We start from the raw sequence: 10,743 nt of genomic DNA on the forward strand, positions 1-10,743 counted from the left end.
ACAGATACATTTTTAATTGAGATTTCTTTTTTCCATTTACAAAATTTTCTAAGCCCCCTGTGATTTCCATTGTTAGCTGAAACAAATAATTTTACTGCTTATATAAAGTTATTTTCAGTAGATGCCTATATTTTTTGCACAAATGTAACATATGATATGATAAAGAACTAAATTGCCTCATTTGTAATAGTTCCCTAATCTGTACAGCTGCCTAATCTTCAAAAACTTCAATTTTTTAAAATGGCATTCTGCAGTAGACCACTAGATGTCACTCAAGATAAGTTTTCCCCCTTTAATACCCTAAACACCCCTTCAGCTTTTCATTAAATCTTGGTTCATTATTCTTAATTGGCAAATTTTAGGTTTGTGTTTGTACCCATTTAAATTTAATTATTTCCCACCGTGAACCTTCAGATGGATATTTTTACATATAAAAAAATAAACTCCTAGGATTAATAATAATCTTGATTACATATGAAGTATGTAAAATACTGTAGGGAAAATAAGGTAGAGCTCTTTACTAAGGTGAAGGTTCTATGGACTATGGAATTATCTGGAGTATAATTTGTTAATTTCCAGTTAGGTTTGTACTATTAATAGAAATAAATTTTTAAAAAATCAGTTTTACCAATTCTTTTGTATTATTGATGGACACATTTTATTGTTGCATAATTCAATATTTCATGCTTTACTTAGTGTTATTAAATAGAGATAATCCTAAGAGAGATTATGTAGATTTATATTCTTTTCTTCTAAAATTTACTTATAAAATAGTTTCCTTTGCACTGCACAAGGTCTTCACTTTCTCATTTCCCAGTAGAGTGCTCTGCCTGTTCCTCAAGGAATGGGAGACACGCTTACAAGCTCCCATGTTGGTGTGCAGCAAGGAGGGCTTGGATAATGGGCAACTTTGCTTATTTTAACTACCTTCTTTAAACTAAAATTGCATATTACTTTTTTGTAATTATAGTTTGCAAAAAGTATTTATAACAGTAAGCATGGAACTAGCCCTAGAGCACTCCATGATTGATAAATTTGTCACTATTATTTGACAAATATCTCTTGGAAAAATACTTTGCAGAGAGGGAACATTTTATTTGTTTTTTATAAACTTATGATTTCCTTATTATGTCCAAATACTAAGACTTTTTTATTAAAGTACATTCTCCCAAAACATGACCTAATATCTGAAATTAAATTTGGCACTTAAAAAACATCAATTCTTTGAGTCACCAGGGCATCAAACAAAGTGAGTGTTTCATTGTACGAAATGGTACTCTGGGGACTGAGTTAGTCCTCTATACTGCCGAGTCCAAAGAAAAGCCTGGTGCATTGTTAATTGTAACTGTGCAGGGTCAAGTTTTACTAGGGAAATGGAAATTGGACAAGTATTCCGATTTTACCTATAAACTTTGGATATATAACTCCAGCAATAAAGCAGCTCAACAAGAAAGAGCAAACTATAGTCAACTGCCAATCTGGGAAAAACATTCTGATACACATGAGACAATAACTCCATTAAATAAATAAAATTCCCCATGGCCAGTAGTAAAATAGTAATATAAAACAGGGAACAAAAGACGAAGAATAAATAACTCTTAATTTTTGGAATAATGATTTAAAGCTTATAGTACATGAAGCTGTCCAAATTTTAAAACTTTAACCATACCTAGCACTTTTGAAACAAATATTCATACAGGTCTCTTAAGGAAAAATTTTAAAGAGTTGCCACAACTGGTAAAATTATTAACACATTACTTACTGGTCTGAAATAGAGTTTCACATAATGCAACATGCAGGCAAAGGCTAATGAGTCTGCCTTCATGAAGATAAATGATTAGGTAAAGCAAAGGTTTCAACATGGTGTTACATTGTGATCTTCCTCTGCTTGACCTACAGAACATAAGTTATTGTTTCTGTACTTTCTGGAAGATACCACATTGAAGTGGAGTTAGGGGTCAATTTTATTTTTTTAAAGGTTTTTATTTATTTATTTGAGAGAGAGCAAGTGAGAAAGAGAGCACAGAGGGAGAGGGAGTAGACTCCGGGCTGGAGCCTAGGACTCTGAGACCATGACCTGAGCAGAAGGCAGACACTTAACTGGCTGAGCCACCCAGGCGCCCCTAGTGGTCAATGTTAGAAAAAGGTAGGAGTGTGTTTTTCTGCTCCAGTATTTCCCCCTTTTTGGAAACCACTATTCCATGTTTTGTTGTCTGGTTTGGTTTTGGTGTCATTCTGCATTCTATTCTACCCCACAAAAACATTTACTTTCTTGGCTGCCTGCTCCCTTTAGTCACTTAAGGAAATTAATCTGATGAGCTGATGTACACGGAATGCTGAGGAAAGAAGGTGTTGTTCTTTTTGAGACCATTGTTTCAAAATGGTGGAATTGTGGGGGCAGATGAGCATTCAAAAGCTCTCTAGTACTTCAACATAGGCTATCCTACAGCTATTTTCTTCAAAGGTATTAAACGATTTATGGCAAGAAGACTTTCAAAGATGAATTAAGATGGTACACACAAAATGGCTTAAAGAGTAAAGCCATTAACATTTGGATGAAAACAGAAGAATCATATAAGAAGGGAAATTACTATCTTTTTTAAAAGATTTATTTATTCATTTTAGAAAGAGGGAGAGAGAGCATTCACAGGAGCAGGGGAGGGAGAGGGAGAAGAATCCTCAAGCCGACTCCCAGCTGAGCACAGAGCCGGAGACCCTGAGATCACCAAAATCAAGAGTTGAACACTCAACTGACTGAGCCACCTGGGCACCCCAGGGAATTACTATCTTAAAAAAATTCAGGAACAGAATACAATTTAGTGCTGGGGTACCAAAGAGTTCGGGCAAAAATGAAGGCAAAGCAATATAGCTCCTACTTTATGATGACAGCCAATGTGTTTCCAGCTCTGAAATTGTAGAGAAGTTTTCACCTAGGGACAAGAGTACGTGCAAGGCCAGCAATAATGAAGAAAGAGGCACCAATATCTCTGGTTCCATTGCTGGATAGTTCAGGTGAAATGGATAGACTGCAGAGAATGTTAGAATCCTTAACCCATGGATGACATCACTGTAATCTACACATACAAAGGATGAGTTAGAATTGCTTTTATTTTCCCACCTTTAGTAAAAGAGTAATGAAGGAAATAAATTAAACATATTTGTTAGTTTAAGATGCTAAAAATCTTCCTTGAAGTATGCTTACTTGAAACATACTATTATATTTTTAAATGAAATTTAAAATTGCCATTTTAGTTTTCCTCCTTTTTTTTCAATTCAAAGATTTACTTTCTGCATTGTAAAGTTGGCATTTTTAGGCTTTTCCTATGATCTAGCACATAAAGCAATACAATAGCTGTGGGTTTTAAACTGAGATGTTTTAATTAATTTGAGATGCTATTTGAAAGGGTCTGGGTAGGTCTGATGTTCCTAGAAAGTTTTTATAGCTATCTTCTAAAGTTGTTTTGTTTTCTCAGATTTTGCAGAATGATACACTGCTGAAGTCCAATAACTCAAATGTTTGGGCAACATTCATCAAGGCCGAGCAAACTCAGCCTCTGCTCTTGGCATTATCAGGATCTTCATGGAGCACATCACTTCCAAGTTGTAGCTGTAAATGTCCTTGATAGAGGCAATTTCAGGGACATCAGTCAAGATTTTGTCTTGAAACATAATGGTAGGAGATTAGAAATAATGCATTACCCCAGTAAACCACTCCACCTGGTTTTATTAATAATATATTTTTTATAAGGCAATTTCCCAGCGTTACATAGACAACTAAAACCCACATGGACTGGGGTGTGAAAAAAAAAATGTCTAACTGGTATGAAGACTTGAAGATAGAAGAGAGAATTGGGGGGAAAGTTTTATAAATATGTATGTGAATGAGGAATGACCTAGTTACAAGCATACTTAGAATCCAAAAAATAAAAATAAAAATAATGGAACTAAGTGTATTAGAGTTCCAGTGTGCCTGCTTATAAATTGCAGATATACTATTAATGAAAATAGAATCCTACAAGGTCTCCAAGCATGTCAAAAGTGAGCCTCAGTCATCATAACCTTCTATAATAAGTGTAGACTTAGGGGTTTTGAAGAATTTTAGTTAGTCCCCATGCACATCTCCAGAAAAATACACAAACATATAAGATATGCATAACATAGCTCAGAGCATGCATTTTGAAGAGGGTCCAGATTTGGTTATGAAAGAGAAATACAAATTTATTAAACTATCTTCCTATTCATTCCACAGAGGAATGAATAGAAATTCATTGTAGTAATTCTACTATTCTACTCAAGAACATATCATTCAACTAATGCTTTTGGGTCTCTTTCAACTACAACACTTTCTGTCCTCTAGATTTTGCTAGTAATAAAACATGAGTATAAGTTATAAATATTTATGAAGGTATATTTTTGATATGGTTTAGGGAGAAAATTTATAGATGCATGATGTAATCTATTTCTCGGTTTTTAAATACCTGCATATTAATAATGCTGATATACCCACTGCTAATTTTAAGTATCAGGCAAAGCCATATTTAGCTAATAATAAATAATCTTTTGGCCCTTGATAAGGAGGATTTTTCAAAAGCGTTTTAAATTATTCATTAGGAAAATACCTTGGCATGCTAATGAAAATATGAAAATGAACTATAATTTCATCCATATATAGTTAATTTAAAAGTTCTTATTTTAATTGTAGGACATATTCATGGTGAATTGAAATTTATTACAAGGCAAAAAGACTATTAACTGTTTTATAATCATACTTTAGTTTATCTAAGTAAACTTAATGTGCCCCAACTAATACTTGGGTACAGGACACAAAGATGAATAAAACTAGGATCTTGTTTCGGGTTGCTTACAGTTCAATCATGGACACTGACATGTATGTAACAAATGGTAGATTGGGGGGGGCGAACTCATGTAATATAGTGAGATCACAAAGAATGAGAAATTAGTTTTGTGGCTGTCAGAAAGAAGGTGTTTATGACAGGCTTTCCCTGCCCCCGCCACCAAAAAAAGACTCAGAATGAACTAGGGAGATAAGATTGTTAAAGGGATTCCAGACAGAAAACTTCATGATGGAGGCATCCTGTTATTCTAGGAAGGCAGGTAAATCTGATTGACACAAAGCTGGAAAGGGACCAAAGAGAGGCTGAAGGTATATACTGAGAACAAGTTACATAAGACCTTCTGTACTCTGCCCAGAAATTTTGACATTAGTTCTACAAGACGTGGGAAGTTACTGAAGATTTTCAAGCTGGCAAAATACCTATAGCCGCAGTTCTAGACAAATAGTTGTGATGCTATGGGAAGAAGGTGGATGAGGAGAGACACATTTATTCTGGAATATTTCAGTTTGGAGAGAGGCAATGTAAAAGAACTTGACAGGATTCGAAGTTGGGGATTCTGAGTTTGCAGTCTGGTTTAATAGTTGACTAGCAGTGTAACCTTGGGCAAGTCCTCAGTCCTTTTGAGACTTACATCCTCATGTATGAAATCGTGATGAATTGGAACTACCCAAAAGGTTGTTGTGAGGGTTATCTGAGGAAAATTAATGTGTGTGTGCCAGAGTAGTTATTAAATATTAGTTCTCTTTCCTAGAAATGATCTTGGCACCTTAACTACTGATCTGTGACTAAAATGATAAAATTTATTCAATGTTTTAAAAGATTTCTAAAGGATACCCTATAGTCACAGGTATCCATTACATGATTGAAATATTTATAATTATTACTGTCAGATATGTTTTTCTTTCTAACAGCTAAAACTAAATACCTTATAAGTAGCTTAATTTTATTTCTTTGTTGTTGTAGTTCTTTAGTTTTTATTTCATAATCATAAACTTAACTCTGCAATCCAGCCAGACTTGGAGGGGAGTAAGGAAAATACAGAACCCATCAAACTGCTGGGAGAGCTCAAAGATGGGGGTAAAGGGGTGATCTGAGCTACAGAAGGAGTGGTCTGGTAGTTAAGATAAAACGCAAGTCAAATTTATTAGGCTTGTCCACAGTCAGCAGTGGTGATCTTGCTGGTCTCGCCATTCCTGGTCCCAAAGCACTCCATGGCTACCACAGTATTCATGGCCTCTCTCACCTTGCCTGAGACCATGTGCTTGCCATCCAACCACTCAGTCTTGGCAGATGAAAAACTGGGAATCAATTGTGCTGGGCTCAGCATTTTCCATGGACAAGATGCCAGGACCAATGTGCTTCCGGATGAAATTCTCATCATCGAAATTCTCCCCATAGACGGATTTGCCTCCAGTTCCATGATGGCATGGGAAGTCACCACCCTGGCACAGAAATCCTGGAATAATACTGTGAAAGCAAGAGACGTTATAACCAAATCCTTTCTCCCCAGGGCTCAGAGCAGGAGTCCTCTGCTGTCTTTGGCACTTTGCAAACAGCTCCAAGGAGACTCGGCCCAAGGGCTCACCATCCATAGCAATGTCGAAGAACACGGTGGGGTTGACCCTGGCTGGGCAGCGTCACCGGCTCCAGAGCAGTGGTATCTGCAAGGTGGCCTATTTCTTCTTCTTTAGTTACTACAATTCTTTAGAATGAGGAAAATGATAATGATCCTTTTCTGTGAAAATTTGTTTATGGATGTGAAGATTTAAAATTTTTTCTTGTAAGTTCATATTTTGGGGCCTAATTGCAGACTTACTGAGTCAAAACACCTGGGTCTGGAACCTTGATATTGTATATCTCAGAACTTAGTATCTACGTTTAAATTCGTTTTAAAGAGTGCTCCTCGACCTCCTTTAGTTATAACTCCTCCTTATTATTATTGTTTGTAACAGAAAAATGCACAACTCAGCCAATGGGCACAGCCTCCTGCTTCACAGATGTGAAATAAATGTTCACTTAATCTTCCACTTTATAGAACACTCATTGTAAAGAGGATGATTCGGTAGTCAATAACCATTCTTTTGGAAGGGAAAATAAAAAAGGGTTGCACCATGACTACCTTCATCTGAAATGTTGCTAACCTTGTAACAAATTAATATTTCATTCTTCACTAGTTTTTCAGTCCACCATAGTGTTTAAAATGTCAACCTTGTAACATGAGCCTCAAATCACATGGAAGTGTGTTTGAAAGTCATGGCCCTAGGCCCTGTCTCCAAACTATGGAATCTGCATCTTGTGGAGTGGAGCCACATAAGTATTCAAGATGATTCTTGTAAATATAATGTTTGCTCATCATTGGTCTAATTCCCATGACTCCTCTCTGCTATTTTGTATGTGTGTGCATATATATTTGTATATCATGTACATGTACTTGTCCAGCCTCTGTAGGCATGAGAGTTTACAACTCCTATTCTAGAAATTTGGTATAATGTCAACTATACCATCTCAAAAACAACAGCAAATAAATGTGTGTTGGGTGGATACATGAATAAATGAAGTTGGAAAAGTGGCTACATTTTAAAATTTTGAATTACAACTGTGAAATTATATAGTCACAATTTGCTAAGGATCTCAAAATACTGAGCCACATAATAACTAGGGAATCTAGGTTGTATATTTTCCATTTATTATAGAGTTTAATATGAAAATGGAACTCAAATTCTTACCACAATTATCTTTCTCTCTTCCAACAGGAAATTGGGTTAGAAATGTCTAACTCAAAATAAGAAGCATCTTGCAGTCTTCAAACTGTTAATATTAATTATTCTTGTGCTTGTTTCCTTAATTAGAAAAACCAAACTCTCAGACTTGTATTTTCTAAGGTCATATTGTTTTCGGTTTGGGGAATAAAGCATCTGATTCTGTAGTAATCCTAGGTTATGTCTCTATCCTGTCATAATTTGCCATTTGTTCAAGTATAATTTTTGCTAAAATAGTTTCATTTGCAAAATATATATTTATCATCCAAATTCAATATCCCCCCAAAAGGATTCGTTTAAACCACTGTTTATCAATAAACAATACTTTGAAAATATATTGAAACAGTGGCTTACATAATGTTCCCCCCTTTCTTTTTGCTCATTGAGATTTTCCAGTAATACCTGTGTTTTCATCAAAATGTTGCAAAAGACTGTGAATATGTTTTAACTTTAAGAGGGTCAGCACACACTCTTCTAGGTAAGAATACTATTGTATTATATATAATATGTTATATACCTTACAGAATATATCTTCCAGGTTCTAGTGATCCATTAATTAAAATGATACTGAGCATGTAAATTGGTTTAGGTCTTTTTCAGGATTTAAAGAAAAGGATATTTCTTAAAAGGGAGGGGGGATAGGGGAATTGCAAAAGTAGGTCATATTGCTCTAATCTTGTATTTGTGTTTTTAAAGGATGCAGACTGAGTCAGAATAGAGGCAAAACACACACTTGTTCTGTGAATCACAATCCAGACTCAGAGCTGGCGCAGATTTGAGGAATGTGCAGGATTCTTATCCAAGCCATGTCTGGTATTTATCCAGGTTAAAATTTTCTTTTTTCCTTTCTTTCTTTTTTTTTTATATGAGAAGAATGCAATAAATAATACATTTTCCTTTTCACTCCCCAGTGTTCTAGTTAGTCCATTTGAGTTGTATTCATTCAATTCATTTTATTTCTTGCCTTGATGAGCTTAATATTCCTGGCAGGCTTTGAAAACATGGCTGAATAAATTTATGAATGAAAATTGCCAAGTTCTAATCCTGGCCTTTACCATTATTTTTCACAACTTTTAGAAGAAAATCAATCCTAGGTTCTTTAACATGGCTCTCTTATTTTCAAATCCCTGAGAAGTGTTGGATGCAGTAGTAAATATATATTGACATGCGAAATGTTACAAAAGCTTCAAGCATGGTTTTCATTAGGAGTTGCAAGTAGAAGTTGAAAATGTTTATTAAAAATTATATTTTTTTAATTTTTTATGTAAGTAGACAGAATGTTTTGACACACATTTATAGATTGGGTAAAGTTATTTGGAAAAATAAACAAAACTCTTTCTAAAAAACAAACAAACAAAGCACTTCATGTTATTTCACAGTTCTCCACTTTCATGGAAAAAAAAATCTTGACTCTTGGCATAAAATCTTAGATCTAATACCAAACTAGGCTTTTTACCCCTGAACACCTTCCTATTCAGTCTCCAGGACCAAACATAACACAGCATAAAAAGTATAAAACACTGTAGAATAATTTTTTTTCTAGTTATCATAAGAGATTTTATGACAGTCTCATAATTGCCTTTAACTATCTTAAAATTATTTTATTTTAAAAAACACAGATTTTTATATGGACTCTGTGGTGACAGAAGAAAAACTTAAGAATCATTGCAGTTTAATGTTAAAAATGTAAAAAATAAAATGTATCTATGCATTTATAATCTCTTCATTTTGTGAGATATTGTAGATGATTTGCAAATCTTAATATTTACTTGGTTACTTGCTGTTATAGGCTGGATTGTGTGTCTCCAAATTCGTATATTGCGACCCTAACTCCCAATGTGACTATTGCAGATAGGGCCTTTAGGAAGAAAATAAAGGTTAAAAAGTGTCGATAAGGGTGGGGCCCTTACCTGACAGGATTGATTTCCTTATAAGTAGAAGAAGAGACACCAAAGATCTTTCTCTCTGTGCATATATACACAGAGTATATGCAGAGAAGAAGTCATATGGGGACACAGGGAGAAGGTAGCCATCTACAAGCCACTAAGAAATACCTCACAAGAAACCAAATATGTTAAGACCTGGATTTTGGACTTTGAGCCTCCAAAACTGTAAGAAAATACATTTCTGTTATTTATTTAAGCCACATAGTCTGTGGTATTTTGTTATGACAGCCTGAGCTGACTAATACACCTGCCCACAAAGCTGGTGCTAAGGCGCTTCCAGTTTTTCCCAGGGATCAGCTGATTCTAATGAGCTTTGTTGAGAGTGAAGCTTTTGGGGAAGAATTTGAAGGAGCAGTTAAATTCTACTGGTTAAATTCTCTAATACTAGAGTAGTGCATAGGAAATGTCAAAGTCATTTGAAGGTAGGAGAAGAATGTTGATAACTTGGCTAATTCCACTAAATGTTTTCTTTATTGTGCCATTTGCTAAATTATAAAATGTATTTACACTACCAATTACTTCTGTTTAATTATCTACAGCAGTCTTCATAATTAGAACTACCATTCTGAGGGTGTCTTATGTACCACTCACTGAATATTTAGCATTTTACTAAACATTACAGCAACTTCCTAATATAGACATTATTAACCCATTTGGCAGATGAAGAGACTGAAGCTCAAAATGGTGAGGTTTTTTTTTCAAGAACATGCAGTTGGAGAACATCTATTTTGAACAAAAGTGTGGCCCCAAAGCTATCGCTCTAATTTATTAAGATGTTTAAACAAAAGACAAATATACAGAAAAGGCCTAATAGGATTCTGACGTATCTAATGAATATGTGAAAATATTTTCCCTCCTTTTTATCTTAATTTTGTTTTGTTTTCTGGATAATCTAGATTTATTCTCTAGCCTATTATATCCATAGGCTTGGGTAGGTTTTGTCGAAAGGACCCTTGTCTATATGGGACCCTATTATAACCACTGTGAATCAAAGAAATATCATGTAGTTTTATACTCTTAGTACAAGTCTCTCAAGAAGTCTCACCTAACCACACATTCTTATAAACCACTCGTAGAGCTGGCAGTGGGAAGAAAACAACTGATCACTTTGGATGCAGCCAATGAAAACCTGCCAAGTGATATCACAGTATTACTGGTCTGACGATTAATGACAATCTTCAT

The 10,743-nt window shown here is 34.9% G+C and overlaps 1 pseudogene; it reads right to left on the reverse strand.

Annotated features, from left to right (window-relative positions):
* Positions 1-6,000: 6,000 nt before the first annotated feature.
* LOC110579762 lies at positions 6,001-10,743 on the reverse strand (annotated as a pseudogene).

This window comes from Neomonachus schauinslandi, chromosome 1 (genome assembly GCF_002201575.2).
Source record: "Neomonachus schauinslandi chromosome 1, ASM220157v2, whole genome shotgun sequence".
In the NCBI taxonomy this organism is placed as follows: Eukaryota; Metazoa; Chordata; class Mammalia; order Carnivora; family Phocidae; genus Neomonachus; species Neomonachus schauinslandi.